The 17,128-nt window shown below is 46.5% G+C and overlaps 1 protein-coding gene and 1 non-coding gene across 2 annotated transcripts in view; one reads left to right on the top strand and one right to left on the bottom strand.

Moving 5' to 3' along the window:
- CUX2 (cut like homeobox 2) overlaps positions 1–17,128 on the bottom strand; it is an 89,707-nt gene that overhangs the window by 62,474 nt on the left and 10,105 nt on the right. The gene's annotated exons all lie outside the window — the stretch shown is intronic.
- On the top strand, positions 5,745–5,805 carry LOC142430033 (U7 small nuclear RNA). Its single transcript, XR_012780522.1, has one exon. It is a non-coding gene; the product is annotated as a U7 small nuclear RNA (small nuclear RNA).

The raw sequence follows: 17,128 nt of genomic DNA, 5'->3' as shown, positions 1-17,128 counted from the left end.
TTTTCTTGGACCCCTCAGTGCTGTAAAAACACTGGAGCCATCAAAATTCATCAAGTTATGCACTTAGGATTTGTGCATTTTACTGTATGTAAATGACGCCCCAGTAAAGCACGGTGAGCATGAAAATATGTGCATTTGTATTGCGCTAGCGTTTAAAAGGCAGGAGCGTTCCAGATTGCTGCTTTCTCTTGGGAAATCAGAAGCCCTGGCCACTGCGGGACTGCATGTCTACCTGACAACCATGGCTGGGGGTGCCCGAGGGTCCCCCCTCACACACACACACACACACACACACACACACACGAGAGGGTCTGTGTGGTCCCCACAAGCATTCAGGGTCAATTTCTCTGGTCCAGATTGTGGGTGCACCTCGTCTGTAAGTGTAGTGGTGAAGGAGGAATGAGAATTGTTCCCCAGAAAGATGTGCTGAAGTCCGAACTCCCAGAACCTGTGGTGGGGGCTTTCTGTGGAAATGTGGTCTTTGTGGATATAATTACTTAACAGGAGGCCATATTGGAGTAGGGTGGGTCCTAATCCATTGTGACTGGTGTCCCGGCCAGAAGAGGAGAGGACACAGAGTCGGGCACAGAGGAAAGATTAGCTGGATGAGGACAGAGAGCCTGGAAAGGCAGGAGCCTTGGGAGCTGGGAGGGACCAGGAAGGAGAAAGAAAACAGCCCTGCCATGTCCGGCCCCTCTGTGCATTCTACATAGCCAGGACAGCGGTACACGCGGGATACTTCTATTTCTCACACCTACTGGGCTCTCACCCCCATCAAGGCTCACCCTGCTCCCACACCCTAGGCTATGCCCCCAGAGCCCTGCCTTTCCAAAGGAGACCAAACTCTCCCTGGGAGTTTTCCACCTGGATTCGGAAAGGGTCACTGCTGGGTGCCACGGAATCGATTTGGACTTACCCATGAGATAGACTAGAGCTGCTCCATAGAGGTCTTCAAAAAGAATGGGATTTTCCCATGAACTTTCCGAAGCCCCTCTGTATACATATGGGAGGCCTGGTGGTACAGTGAGTTAAGCGCTGGGCTGCTAACAGCCAGGTCAGCAGTTTGACCTCCCTAGCTGCACCTGGGGAAGAAGATGAGGCTGTCTGCTTCTAAAGAGTGACGGTCTGAGAAACACACAGTGACAGTTCGCCCTGTCCTACAGGGTCATTATGAGCCAACATTGACTTGACGGCAGTGAGTTTGGTTCGAATTTGAGTACGTGTGTACACATACACACATATATACATATATGCATTCATTTTGTTGTTGCTGAGAGTATTTACAGCAAAAGAACAACATGTCAACAATTTCTAATGTCCCATTAGCAAGATTGACTGTGCTCTGTGAGTAGTCCCACCACGCCCACTCTCCCTTTCTGTGCTGCTCCTCCCCCAGGGACTGGCTCTTGCCCGGCTGAGCATCTGTGGTTGGTCTGATTCCATAGGACAAGGCTGACATTTTCACTAGTTACGCTAAACTACTGTTGGGTTTCAAGACGCCTTCAGGAAATAGTTCTGGGAATTCTTTTCTTTTTCTTCTCATTTAAAATACTGTAATGTGGATCAGAATGAACTTCGCACAGCAAATTAGTTTCCTTCTCAACAATTTACACACATTTCATTTTGTGGCGTATGGGCAATCTCCTCAGGGGTGTTTTTGGTTAAAAGGGGTAAAGATGATCTCAAGGCAATAGTTTTAGGGGCTCACCCGCCCTCCCTGGCTTCGGGAAGCAAAGAGTCTGTGAGCATGTGAGATTCTGTTTGACATTCTTCCTCTTTTGATCAGGATTCTTCAGTGGCGTCTTTGATAATGGAAGCCGAGCACCTTCAGTTCTCCTAGAAAGGAGGCCGTTGGCTACGTGTTCCCTATTCGGCTCCTTTTCCTAACTCTTTCCCCTGTTACTCCAGGCAAAAATATTTCTAAGAAAATTACAGCAACTCTCTCTATCCCCCACCAATCCCCTGCCTTGGTGAGCCAAGGTCACCTCCTCCTTGAAGCCGCCCTCTGGCCTGTGCTCCTGCAGAATACACCACCACCTCCTCTCTGCTCTCTCCTCAAAGGCTTTCCTTCTTCCCTTTCTTACCCCGGGATCTACAAACCTCTTTACTCATCTGACAACAACTGTAACTCATACCGACCCTAGAGGGAAGAGTGGAAGGGACTACCCCATGTGCTCTTCAAGGCTAGAATCTCTGTAGAAGCAGGCTGCCTCATCTTTCTCCTGGGGAGCAACTGGTGGGTTCAAATTGCCAATCTTTCAGTCAGCAGCACTATGCCACCAGGTCTTGTAGTCATCTCAACCTAGTACTTTGTACAATAACAAAGAACAAGGATCGTGTCTATGAAGCACCATCTGTTGGTCGCCCTGTGCACTCAGCACTTGTTATGCACTGTCACCTTTAATCCCTCTAAAAATGCTCAGATGTGCAAACAGAGGCACAGAGAGACTTGGGGATGCCAAGGCCATGCAGCAGCGCAGCGGAGAAACCCTGTGAATCACTCCCAGCCCTATGACTCTGGAGCCTGCTTCAGGGAGCTGAGCTCAGATAGAGGGGTGTTCAAGCGCCTGCCTGCAGCTCTCATGGCTGTCTTGAGACACACTGCACAGAGCTGAAAAGGACGTCGCAGAGAGCATGTGTCCATGGAGCATCGCCTGGTGCAGGCTCTGATGTGGTGTATATACTTCTACCCCAGGGGATTTTGCATTCCCAGTATGACTGCACTCGGAGTTCACTGTACAAACCTCTTCAGCACAGGAATGGGAGATGCAGTTATCACCTCTATTTCCCAGATGAGGAAACTGAGGTACAGAGAGGTCAAGAAAGTTGCTCCAGGTCACACATATAGGAAAGTGGGCAGGGCAGGCGTTTGGAGACAGGTTTTTGTTTTGGTTCTCAGGCCCTGCAATGCACTGGGAGAACAGAGTGCTGTCATCTCTCTGCGCTGGGTGCAGGGCAGAACACAGACTCCCGGGTTGGCCTCAGTGCCCACTCCTCCTTGCTGCTCATGTATCCTACCTGCCAGGCTTTGGTTTTGGGGGATGAAAAGGCTCCCTGAATCCAACATTTCCTCTGCTCTGCTGGGGACTCTTGCCAGGTCCCAGGACACAAATAGTAACCACCAGGAGTGGAAAAAGGGTTGCAGTGCTGTAGGGCTTACACCTTGGTCAGCAGTTCGAAACCACCACCATCTGCTCCAAAGGAGAAAGATAAGGCATTGTGTTCCCATAAAGAGTCACATTCTCGGAAAACCACAGACGCAGCTCTACCTTGTTCTTCAGGATTGCTATGAGCCAGGTCCCTTTCCTCTACCCCAGCCCCTTCCCCTAGCACCCGACGCAACACACCAGCGTCACCCTTTCAATTTCTTTGTTCCCCACTCTGCTTTCCACCACCCCGTCTGACCAAACATGGGAGGCACGTGATTTACAGGGAACAATGCCACAGACAGCTTGCTCCGGGTTGAAAGTGCATGCTGCTGTGCTCTGGGGGAGAAGGGGGCTTCCATTGGTTGGGAAGAAGGGTGGATGGAGGATGGGGGAACCTTATTTATTTCTCTGTTTCTCAAAGGCAGGCAGCCCTTGAGGAAGCCCTCTGGACAATCCGGTGCCTCCCAGCTGAAGGTTTGGGTTTTCATGGAACAAGGGAGGCATGTATCCGGTGGGAAACGCGAGAATCACCACGTGTGAGGGGATCCCTCAGGGTGGCTTGATGACATCGGCCGGCGACAGCACTTTCCTTCTACCATTATTAGTGATGAGTGCTCACTATCTGAGGGAGGTGTCCGACAGCCACCACTGCTTGTGCCTGCTCAGGCTGGTCCCTGTCTCCAGCTGACAGCCAACCCACTCTGAACTTGACTGGAGACAGCTGCCTGATGGTAAAAGCCAGACTTGCCAAGAATATTAAACTTGAATTGGACCAAAGTTCCAAAGCCAACCATTGAGCTACTGGCAGTGCCAGAGGGAGGAACAAGTTAAAGACCACCACATGGATGCCACCTGAAACCTCTGGGCTCTGGAAGTATCCACGGGAAAGATGCCAGGTACTTTCCAGTGTAAATTTCAAGGGAAGAAAAGATGGAGAAGGAGGCTATGAGTTAGAATAGACTTAAGACACTGGGTGACTAGCTTGTTCTGGATGCCCAGGACTTTTTGTTTTTTGTACTCAACATTTTATAAGAACTTTGAGGCTATCCCTCAAAGTTCAAAATCAAAGGAACCCTTTAATCCAAGGCTAACCCAAGACAGATGGTCACTCTCCTTAAGACATACAAAACAAGTGGCCATCCAGCAGGGAAGCAAGCAACAAAGCCCACATGGAAGAAGCACACCAACCCATGTGATCACGAGGTGTCAATGGGATTAGGGATCAGAAGACCCAAAGCAAGGAATCATTTTGATGTGAATGAGGGTGGTCAGAATGGAGACCCAAAGCCCATCTGTAGACAATTGGACATCCCCTCACAGAAGGGTCACAAGGAAGGGATGAGCCAGCCAGGGTGCAGTATAGCGCCGAGGACACGTACAACATTCCTCTAGCTCTTTAATGCTCCCCCCCCCCCCCCCACTATCATGACCAGTTCTATCTTACAAATTTGGCTAGACCTGAGTATGTACACTGGTACAGATAAGAGCTCTCGACACACAGGATCCAGGACAGATAAAACCTTCAGGGCCAATAATGAGAGTAGTGATACCATGAGGGTAGGGGGGGTGGGGGGGGAAACTGATTGGCGTACAACTCCTCCACCCAGGGGGATGAACAACAGAAATGTGGGTGAAGGGAGACAGCAGATGGTGTGAAATATGAAAATAAAAATAATTTATAAATTATCAAGGGTTCATGAGTGTGGGGGAGGGGAAGAGGGAGGGGGAAAAAAAGCTGATACCAAGACTCAAATAGAAAGTAAATGTTTGGAAAATGATAATGGCAACATATGTACAAATATGCTTGATACAATTGATGTATGGAATATTATAAGAGCTGGAGGAGCCTCCAATAAAATGATTAAAAAAAAGACAACAAAGGCATCGATGGGATATTTGATTTGATGATCTTAAGAAACAAACCAAAATGACAATGGGATATCACCTCACCCCAGCCTTAAAAGCAAAGTTCATGATAACAGAAAACAACAAATGCTAGTGCAAGATATAAAGATAACAGGGGTAAATACTGTTATGTACACAATCTGGCAATAATGGTGATCTACAAGTGGATGCAGGCTGAACAGGTGTGGGAGGGAGAGTGGGGATCTATCCATGCACATATACCGATTTGATGGAGGATATGTCTACATGTATGTATATTTACCTATGCTGCAAATATATCCATGAATGTGGTGAAGCATACAGGGAACAAAGTTATGAAAACCTCTTAGACATAACCAACACTTGCAAGAATGAGTCACCAAACCTAGAGGCTCAGGACCATAGTTGTAGAGGACATGAAGGTCAAAGGGCATAACATAGTCCATAAAGACCATGTTTTACATCTCGCTGTGGTGAATAGTGACTGAGGTCTTAAACGTGGTGAGTGGCTATCAAAGACGCCATTATTGGTTTCTCCCCATCTGGATGGAAAAGAGTGAGGAAAACAGAAGTCACGTGGAAACAATTAGTCCAAAAGACTAATAGGCTTCTCAAGCATCAGCCGCCATGACCCTGAGACCAGAAGAACTAGCTGGTGCCCAGCTACTACTACCAATGGCTCTTCAAAGGGACACATTAGAAGGTCCTGGAGAGTGTTACAGCTCTTTTAGAATTTGTCTAGCAGGTTTTCTGGTTTTCCTGGAAAACCCCTAAAAAAAAAGAAGAAGAAGAAGGTCCTGGAGAGAGTGGGAGAAAACTAAAAATCATAAAAAGGCAAGGCTTCCTGGTTGGACAGAGACTAATGGAAACCTTGAGTCTATGACTCTTCTGGTCTGGACCTGAACTCATCTTTACGGATATTTTCAGCCAAACAATAGACAGGTCTCCAAGAGGAACAATAAAACTAGGGAGGCACATGCTCCTTAGAATAAGCAATCACTTGATATCAAAAGGGCAGCAGTTACCTGTGGACAAAGTTCAGAAGGGTTAGGAGAGAATGAATGGAAACAGGAAGCACAGGAGGGAGTGGATTAAGTGAAGTCACGTCATGGGGATTCCATTCAATGGCATGAAACAAAACGTGTGAGTTATTGAATGGAAAATGCTTCTGCTCTTTTAAACCATCAGCCCATTCACAATAAAAAATGGGGGGGGGGCGGGGGAGGGGAGAAAGTTGCGGAAGGTGTTTTTAATCATTATTGAAAAGGAGATTTCTTTATCTTTTAGGGTGAAATACTAAAATGTTTCTAGGGGAAATGATCCAAGAGTGAGGATTATCTTAAAAATAAGCGAGGGGTAGGAGAGAGGTGATTGGGGTGAATCACAGTAGAAATCAGGCCCACACGGCTCAGCATGGGCTTCTTTTCACCTCTGCACATGGGAACTTTTCTACAGTAAAGAGTCAAGGAGAAGGGAGAGAGGAGGGTGAGAGAAAAAGGTGGGAGGGAGGAGAGAAGACAGTAAGGAGAAGTGATTGTGGGAGGATACCTGAGCTGGGAGCCACATTTGACCACCTGAAAGGTATGAGTCTCTGATTAGAACAAGGATCAGCGAACATCTTATTCGATGTTTTATTGTGAATTGAGTGACGATTTACAGATTCCTATTCTGCACTTCATACAGATTTTGTTTCATGTCATTAATGGGAAACCCCATGATTGACATCACTTCTCCCATCTCCTTCCTGTTTCCATCCCTCCTTCTTCCCTAACCCTTGGGTAAGCGCTACCCTATTTAATCTCAAATGGGTGGTTATTCCAAGGTATGGGCACCTCCCCAGTGGTACTGTTCCTCTACAGACCTAAGCCCAGGTGCAAACTTTTTCTTAAGAGGCCAGGAAGTATATAGTTCCAGCTTTTGGACCACAGGGTCTCTGCTGTACCTATTCAGTTCTGCCCTTGTAATTTGGAGGCAGTCACAGACAGGACATAAACAAGTGGGGCCTGGTCGTGTGCCAATAAAACTTTTTTTTACAAAAATAAGTAGGAATAGGAGTCAGTCCATGGGCTATAGTTTGCCAATTTTTGGTCTAGATTCTAGCGGGAGATCATCTGGGTTCAGTTCTATTACTTCCTAGTTTTAAGACTTGAGAAAAGTAGTCAGCTCCTTCTGAGTCAGAGTTGCCTGATCTGTAAAATGGGGACAGTAATAGTGGAGGTCTGAATCACAAGCTTGCTGCCAATATTCAATGAGCTAATGAATGAATGGGGTTTGGCCGAGCATCATTTGAGCAGGCCCTTGACCAAAGGCAGGGGAGGCGATTAGGGAGTTGGCATACCCTGCTGTGTTCAATGTTCTACTCACTGCTCAGAACAGCATTTTGAACATCTGGCATGTAGCAGATGCCCAATACATATTTTTCAGAATGCTGAATGATTTTTATTTGCACTCATCAAGTGAGAAAAAAAAATCTGTGAGTGGGAAAGCAGAGTATTTTTTGTTGCCTTTCAAAATATCGGGTCTCCTTACCTTGTGCTCTGAAAAGGGAGATTCTGGAAAAGAGACGTTGTCCAAGTTCTACTTCAAACTTGAAGGAGTCAGTTCATGAGATTAACTTTCTAGGAGTTTGTGGGATGGAAAGTTGATTTTGCTACACTGTCAGAAACATTCTAATGTAAAAACTCATCTGTAAGGAGGGATCCAAAGAGGCTGACCATCACAAAATCTGATAACCAATGTCATAGAAGCAGCAGATTGCCGTTTGGGGGCCTGTTCCTCGGGGGCTTGGCCAGACAGGAAGAGGGGGTGGATGGCCATAAGGGGGCCAATGTGAAAAGCGGTTATCCAGTATTGGTCAGCACCCTGTTTGGATTGAGACACTCTCAATCACAGGAGCAGAGCTTCTTGATCTGACTTTCCTTCACAGAAAATCTGAGCGTGGTGCTGAATGAAATAAGATGGTGTCTATGTCTGGCTTCAATGGACAAGAACTGGAAGCAACCTAGTCTCAAAATCTTGAGATAAGTGCTTGTCTACTCAAAACCCCATCCTAATTTGATAACGAATCACTCCACAACTCTGATGAACAAAAACTCAAATGTCTTTAGGTTCTTTGGGAACTTCATTGTAGCCAGGTGAAGGGGGAAAGCCAGAGGGAGAAGTAACACTGAGGGTATAGTATACACCATCGAAAGGCTTTTCAATTCCACATTTCAAAACATACAAGTTGCCATTTTCAAATGTGCAGTTCAGTGCCATTAATTACACTCCCAATGTTATGCAACTTCCACTACCAATAATTCCCCAAACTTTCCATCACCCCAAACAGAAACTCTGTGCCATGAATACTTTACTCTCCTCTTTCTCATCCCCTGATCACCACTTGTCTGCTTGCTGTCTCTAAGCAGTTGCCTATTCTAGATATTTTAGATATGTGAGACCACACAAGGATAAGTACAAAAAAACCCCAAACGCATTGGTGCTAGGGTTCCAAATAGTACATGCTTGGGTTGATTGCAAACACAACACGTTGAAACAAGTCTCTGTGACTGGCGGACGGGCTGCACACACATTCTCTCAATAATACATTTGTCGTATTTGGGTGCCTTCCAATAAAGGGCTCCATCAAGACAGTGGCTTCTGAGGGGATATTTTAAACCAGTGAAATTCAAGGCAGAGAGGTCAGTTCAGGAAGTTTTGGCAATTGTTTTTCTGGAGGAACAGGCTTCAGTGGAGCTTCCAGATTAAGAAAAGACAACGAAGAGGCAGATCTGAAAAATTAGATCCTGGGAACCTCATGTATAACAGCAGACTGTTGACTCACAGAGTCCAGGTGAGCCCCACTCAAGTTGGAAGGCACTCAAAATACAACTGGGGGAGAGCTACCACCTCAAAGTAGAGTAGATCTTAATGAGGTAGATGGAGCAAAGCCTCCAGGATTTTCATTTGCTGATGTGGCATAACCCCCAAATGGGAAAAACAACAACAAAACCCAGCTGAAAACATCCATTAATAATTAGAACATGGAATATATAAAGTAGGGTTGCAGAGAAATTGGAAGCCATCAACCATGAAATGGAACACAAAGATTGATATACTAGGCACTGGTTAGCTGAAATGGACTGCAGCGGTCATTTTGAGTAAGATGATCATATGTTTATGTCAAGAGGAATGGGATCATGTTCACAGTCCAAAAAAAAAAAATCAAGATCTACCTTGAATTACAATGCAGTCCAGTTAATACAACAATTATTCAAAGATACACATCAACCACTGAAGCCAAGGATGAAGACATCAAGAATTCTAGCAACATCTTCAGTTTGAAATCGATCAAACATGCAATCAAGATGTATTGATCAGTCCTGGTGAAGTACAGCCAGAATGCTTCTCCGAGGCAAGGATAGTGAAGACTTTCTCTCATGTACTTGGGCCCTGTTATCAGGAGAGGTCAGTCCCGGGAGAAGGACATCATGCTTGGTAAAATGGAGGGCCAGCGATAAAGAGGAAGGCCGTCCATGGGATGGATTGACATAATGGCTGCAACTAGGGGCTCAAACCTAAGAACAACTGTGAGGATGCGCAGAACCCAGTGGGGTTCATTCTGTTGTACACAAGTGAGTCAAAACTGACTCGATGTACCGAACAACAAAAGAACACAAACGTTGGAAACAAAGAAGGATGGGTAGTTGGGAAACAGAGCCTTGGTGATAGAAGTGGCGCTGGATATAGCATGACAGAATTTTGTAAGACCCATGATGTATTACTTGCAAATATATGTTTTTCCAACATAAAACTGTAACTATACACGTGGACCTTGCCAGAAGGAGTTCACAGGAGTCAAATCGACTACATCTGTTTTGGTGATGGCCAATAAGTGTTGGGCTGCTCACATCAAAGTCAGCAGTTCATACTCATCAAGTGCTCCGACCTTGGGAGAAAGTTGAAGCTATTTGTTCCCACATAAACTCACAGCTTTTGAAACCCTATATAGGTTCACTAGGAGTCAGAAGGACTCAGCGGCAGTGGGCCTTTTGTGGAAAGAGATAGCTGAGTTCCTGCTTTCAGTTCTTTTGGTTCCAATTCAAATTTTACACTGTCTCTATGCTTTCACACAAAGTCACAAGGAGGGACTCAGAACCCTTCTTCTCCCCACAGGCAACCCTGTTGACACTGAGCAATCCTCCCGACACAGCTGACTAGACAATGGTTTCAAGTTAGGGCACTGGTTCATTTTATACCAGGGATTTGAGTTAGGGACTGTTGATATTGGGATATCTGTTTTAAAATGAGTGCCTGTGGCATACACTTGGGAGCTGAAGTGACCGTTGTGGGTTGACCTCTTTCCACCATGGCGGCCACCTGCGGAGGACGCAGAACGAGAGAGACAGGCAAGAGAGGCACTTCACCTTGCTTGTGGGTTGGTCGCCTGGTTCTCTGCCACATCTGCTGGGAAAACCTGCTGTACTTTCTCTTGACTTTGGTGGGATCACTTGGTTCAAACTCCATTTCCACCACTAGTGGAGTGGGATCTCAGACAAGCCACCTCACTGACATGCACCCCAGTAAAACAGAAGTTACCAGTCCGTCCCTCATAGGACTGCTATGAGTTCTAAATGGCATAATCTGTATATCTGGAAGGTAATCAAAACCCAATTCTGACGCATAGTGACTGATAGTTAAGGTTTTGAGTCAACTTGGCTGGGCCAGAATTCATAGTGGTTTGCAGCTAAGACCTAATAATCTCCTAGGAGGTGGGTGACCCAACACAATGTAATCACCTCCATAAAGGATCTGCTATAAGCAGCCCATCAGTTGTAAGATTAGGGTGGGAGGCAATACTCATACTCACATCATAGTCCAGATCCAATCAATTGAAAGACATTTTCTCAAAAGCGTGGCCTATTTCCAATATAGGTGGACGCTGCGGAAAAGGTGGTTTGCTTTTTCCTGGGTCTGAATCGTGCATCTGGCTCATCAACCTCTGGTTCTTTGAACTTGTCCCAATGGCTTGCCACACTGCTCTCTGATCCTGGAGGCATTTGTGGCCTGCCATCTGACCTACCGACCATGGGTTCGTTTACCTCTGCACCAGAAGCCTATTGTCTTCCTGTTGATCTTGGGTTCAACAGCTACTGGTGTCAGAAGCCTCCAGCCTAAATATCTGACCCACAGACTTGAAGCTTGCCTAGACTTGGACTTGTTTGCTTCTACAACTGTGCATGCCATTTTCTTGAAATGTCTTTCTCTTTCTTTAGAAAATGCAGTCTAAGATGGCACACTATAGGACAGAGTAGAAGTGTCCTATAGGATTTCTAAGACTGTGAGTCTTTATGGAAGCAGACTGCCACATCCTTATCTGAAGGAGCAGTTGATGGCTTGAACTGCTGACCTTTCGGTTAGCAGTCAAGCCCTTTAACCACTTTACCACTAAAGTAATCTCATATAGCATGTAGTAGGCATCCTACAAATATTATCACAACTGATATTATAGAAATTACCTTTGGGGAAAGCTACTTGGGAGTCCCACCCAGGTGGTGCCCATGGCTAACATGCTTGACTATAACTGACAAAAATGGTGGGGGGGTGTACGTTCACCCACAGGTACCTAGGAAGAAAAGCCTGGTGATCTACTGAAAAAACAGTCACTGAGAGCCCTGTGGAGCACAGACACCTGGGACTGCTAGGGAAGGTTTAAGCTAGCTAGACAAGTCTTTACCTCTAGTAGCCAAATGGTATTCTCTTAAGACCAACTGCCAGGTGTGGTTGCCACTGACACCTCCCACTCGGGGGCTCAAGGGTGACAGTAAGGTTAGATGTCTCCTTCCCTCTGATGGAGGGTGGCAGACAAACTGAGATGCCCCAGACCCCGATTGCCAGGGCAGTCCCTGCCGAGTCATTGCTCCCCAGCCCCATTCACTGCAGAAGCAACAGGCAAGGCAAACAGATGGCAGGAGGTGGCCTTTTCTCCCCCCTAAATATCAAGGCAGGGGCGGGGGAGGGGAAGAGGAGAAGATGAGAGGATTTCCACTGGCTGTGAGATCAAAGAGAAGTGGCCCCTGGAGCTGGTCAACTTCACTTAAACATTGTCCTAGTGCCACGCTCGCCTATCGATGTCTCATTAATTTCTTTTGGTCTCCCGCCATGGCGCACGCCCGACTCAAGGTGAGAAAGCGCAACCGGGCTGTGACTACTCAGATTGATAGATGGCGTGCGTTTCCGTGCCGGGTCCGTTTCATGCTCGGTGACTTTGCAGCAAAGCAATTATCACTGTAGAATGCATAATGGCCTAATTAATAACTAATGTCAGGTTGGCCTCTGAGCCATGATTATACCTTAGCAAGCCAATGTTTTAAAAAAAATTTTTTATTAAACATTCAGAGAGAAAAATATTATTATAATTGACTGGTTAAATTGTCAAAGTGTCCCTGCCCCGTGGACGTGGACACGGTGCGAAGGGTGTTCCACTGACAACTAACTATGTGAACTTGCTCAGTAGTCATGCCTCTCTGTGCCCGATGAGCCTCCTTGCCTTCTTGTGTTGCTCTGCTAACTGCAAGGTCAGCAGTTCGAAACCACCAGGTGCTCAGTGAGAGAAAGATGAGGCTTTCTATTCCAGTAAGGAGTTATAGTCTTGGAAACCCACAGGGGTAGTTTTGCCTTGTCCTATAGGGTAGCTATGAGTTGGAATTGACTCTATGGCAGTGAATTTAAAAAAATTATATCTTTCTGGAACTATACCAACCCAGGACTCTACAGTTCTTGTTTCTTGCTATGTCCCCAGAGCGAAGTACACAATAGGTGCTTAATAAACAACAGTGTGTATAAGGACTCTGGAGCCAGGCTGGTGGGGTGCAAATTTAAAAAGAAAAGCATTTTATTGGGGGTTCGTACAACTCTAATCACCATCCATCCATCCATTGTGTCAAGCACATTTATGTTTGTTGCCATCATCATTTTCAAAACATCTTCTTTCTACTTGAGCCCTTGGTATCAACTCTTCATTTTTTCCCCTTCCTCCCTGTCCCTCCTTCCTCACAAACCTTTGATAATTTATGTTACTATTTTTTCATGTCTTACACTGTCTGATGTCTCCATCTACTTTTCTGCTGTCTTTCCCCCAGGGAGGGGTTATATTAGATCGTTGTGATCGGTTCCTCCCTTCTCCCCGACCTTTCCCTTACCCTCCTGGTATCACTGCTCTCATTATTGGTCCTGAGGGGTTTATCTGTCCTGGATTCCCTGTGTTTCCAGCTCTAATCTGTACCACTGTATATCCTCTGGTCTAGCCGGATTTGTAAGGTAGAATTGGGATCATGACAGTGGGTTGGGGGGAGGGGGTGGGGGGCGGAGAGGAAGCATTAGGGAATTAGAGGAAATTTGTATGTTTCATCAGTGCTATACTGCACCCTGATTGGCTCGTCTTCTCCCCGAGACCCTTCGGTAAGGGGATGTCCAGTTGCCTACAGATGGGCTTTGGGTCTCCACTCCGAATTCCCCACTCATTCACAATGATTTTTTTTGTTCTTTGATGCCTGATACTTGATTCTATTGACACCTTGTGATCATACAAGCTGGTGTGCTTCTCCCATGTGGGCTTTATTGCCTCTTAGCTACATGGTTGCTTGTTTATGTTCAAGCCTTTAAGATTCCAGACACTATATCTTTTTATAGCCAGGCACCATCAGCTTTCTTCATCATATTTGCTTATTCACCCACTTTGTCTTTGGTGATCGTGTTGGGAAAGTGAGCATCATAGAATGCTAGTTTACTAGAACAAAGTGTTCTTGCATTGAGGAAGTACTTGAGTAGAGGCCCAATGTCCATGTGCTGCTTTAATACTAGACCTATAAATATATACACATAGAGTTATTTTGGGGTTCAAATTTTATCTGATTCTCACCAGCTGTGTAACTGGGCAAGTTAACCAACCTCCCCGGGTCTCCTTGTCATCTGCAGGGTGCTGATGATAACAGTATCTCCTTTGTACCCACTGCAATGGAGGTGATGCCAATCTACAGGGTTTCTGAGGCAGTCTCATCTTTCTCCTGCAGAACAGCTGATAGATTTGAACCACCGGCCTTGCGGTTAGCAGACCAATGTTTGCCAAGAGAGCAACAATCCACACAACTATAATAGACAACAGACACCACTGTTAAATGGAGAACAAAGTTGTCAAAGATTACACTTTTCTTGGATCCACCATGAATGCCCACAAAAGCAGCCACCTGGAAATCAAATAATGTATCACATCAGGACCTCTTTGAGGTCTTGAAAAGCAAAAGTGCTGCCTAACATGAGCCATGGTATTTTTAATCACACCCTAGCATGTCAAGGCTGGACAAGGAACAAGGAGGATTGAGGAGCTGATGCTTCTGAATTGCGGTGCTGGTGAGGCATATTGAGTAATGCAATATGGATTTCTAGAAGAATGAATACAAGTTTCTTGGAAGAAGTAGAGTCAGAATTATCCTTAGAAGCAAGGGTGGGGAGACTTTGTCTCATGCACTTTGGACACGTGCTCAGGGGGGACCAGCCCCTGGGGGAGACCATCATGCCTGGTTGATTGGAAGGTCAGCAAACAAAGAGGAAGCGCCTCCATTAGGGGGATTGACACAGTGGTTGCAACAGGGGCCTCAACGATAACTCTCATGGCGAGGCTGACATGGGATCTGGAGGGGTTTTGTTCTGTGGTGCACGGGGTCGCTCAGTCAGGACCTACCTGCCAGGTGTGTAACAGCAACTGTTGTATAGGATGGTCACGAGAAATCCTGACCTGGCCATCTGTGAAGCCCTCAGAGTACTGCCTGGCACACAGGGACGACTGCAGGGATGTTTGCCAATCTTATTATGCATCAACACTCGTTTAATAAATATTTATCCAGCCCTATTGTGTGCCAGGCACCGTGAGGGACCTGGGAACATAAAGTCCACAAAGCACCTCCTCCTTTCTTTGGTTAAGTGGGAGGGAAAAACATTACTGGCATAATAAGGCAAACAAATACATAATTACATGCTGCGCGTAGCATTGTGGAGGGTCTATGAGAGTGACGGGGTGTCACTGAAGGCCTTCCTGAGATGGTTTCAACACCCAAAGGAGGAAGGTCAGTGCTCCCAGCAGGGGGTATAGTTTTGCACCCTGGTAACGATGGACAATACCCCAAGACATTTTTGGTTGTCACAACTCGGGCGGTGGCACAGCTGGTGTGTGGAAGGAAGCCACGGAAGCAGTAATGCACGGGGCAGCTCCACAATAAAGACTTATCTGGCCCCAAACATTGCCGGGCGAGGTGGAGGAACGTTCTCAGTTGGACACTACAGGTGGGGGAGGGAGGAGCAGATGTGATGTCCCTGAGGTGGCGAAAGCATGCTTTCCAGGAGGTGCAGAGGATGCACCGTGGGGGGAGAATGCAGGTGGGTTGAGGCGGGCAGAGCACCCACAGAGGGCTCTGCCCTGGTCAAGACTCCATTCCAGGGACAACTGGATGCTCTTGAGGAAGCAGGGAGGCATGCTGGGCAAACAAATCTGGAACCAGGGGCACTCAATTCTGGCATGCCTGAGCTGTTCTTGAGAGAGGCAGAGACAGGACCAGGAGACCTAGAAGGGATCGGAACCTGGAGGATCAGAAAAGCTCGCAGCTCAGACTAGATTGGGGGCAGTCTTTAAGGACACGCTTTAAGGACAGTCTTTAAGGACACAAATTGAAGACTTGCTAGAAGTTTTAAGGTAGAATAGCATTCTGGGAGAAGGGCAAAGGTCACAGATGGAGATGCTGGGGATCCTCATACCACCATCACGTGCCCTCTGGTCCACATAATTCTGGACCACACCATCTGGACACAGTGGGAGGGGGTGGACACAGTGATGCCTCCTTGTCTTGGAAACAGAACACCATAAAACAATGCTTTGGGGTTTTTCATTTTGGGGATCATTATTTTTGCAATGATCATGGAAAAGAAACCCAAAATAAATAAAGAACAATGACAAAAAACCACACAATAACTCAAAGGGTATTTAAAGGGGCAGATTCAGACTAGGAACCCAGGTTCCACGCTAGCACATGGGATATAAATATAATCTCCCAGGCACCTGTCTAGGGCCAATGGCAATCGGGCCTCGACCTCTTGGTCCCCAGACCTCATTAAGACTCTTCTCTCCATCCACCCACAGGCCATGGGGTCAAGGGTTGGACCAGTATTCCAAAGGGACTCAGAGCAGAACCAGCTGCCTTCCACACAAATGTGAGCAGAGTAAATGGAATTTCCTGGGGTCCTGGTGGCACTGTTGATTAAGCATTGGTTGGCTAACCAAAGGTCAGTGGTTCAAACTCACAAATCACGCTGAGGGAGAATAATGAGTTTATCCGCTCCTGCAATCATTTACAGCCTTGGAAATGGCTATGAGTTGAAATCAAGTTGATGGCAGTAAGGGGCTTTCTCTGCCTCCCAGTGGTGTGGTCTTTGTGCCTCAGTTGACTCATCTCATCTGTACAGTAGGCTTATTATAGTCCTGGCCTCCGAGGGAGTGAGGATTAAGTAAGTTGATAAATGCGCAGTGCTTAGAAGAATGCTTGGCACATATACACCAAGTGCACAGGACAAAGCAGCTCCTGAGTCCCTGAGTGAGTGTATGGAGCAAAAGCCTTGCCCTGCCTGCCCCCATCAACCAACACTTGAATGCAAAGGGGCCTGAGAAGGTAACCCTGGTATGGTCAGGCCACCCATGTTCACTGTCTTTGCACAGGCGTGAGCAGACAAGACCTGGGTTCAAATCCCAACTCTTCTGCTTCCCAGTGATAGGCTCTTGATATCGTAACCTGAATGGTTCCTCTTTGTCAAAGAAACACAAGTACTTTCTTTTAGCATTCTCTCGAATATTCCACGGCATTCCAGATGGTGGATAACCAGTCCATGTGTGCTACCAAACAGGTGCTTGAGATATGGAGACTCCCTGTTCCCACTCCCAGGCCCTCCTCCACCTGGGTCCTGGCCTGCACTTGTTCTGGGATATAGATTTGGCCAATTGTCATCTTCACTGAGCTCTGCTCTTCTTGGGGTTTATGCATTTTAATTAAGTGTTATTATGTTGTGCTTCTGCC

Source organism: Tenrec ecaudatus, chromosome 16 (assembly GCF_050624435.1).
Source record: "Tenrec ecaudatus isolate mTenEca1 chromosome 16, mTenEca1.hap1, whole genome shotgun sequence".
In the NCBI taxonomy this organism is placed as follows: Eukaryota; Metazoa; Chordata; class Mammalia; order Afrosoricida; family Tenrecidae; genus Tenrec; species Tenrec ecaudatus.
The sequence above is the reverse complement of the archived record's forward strand: the minus strand, read 5'-3'. Positions and strand labels throughout refer to the sequence as shown.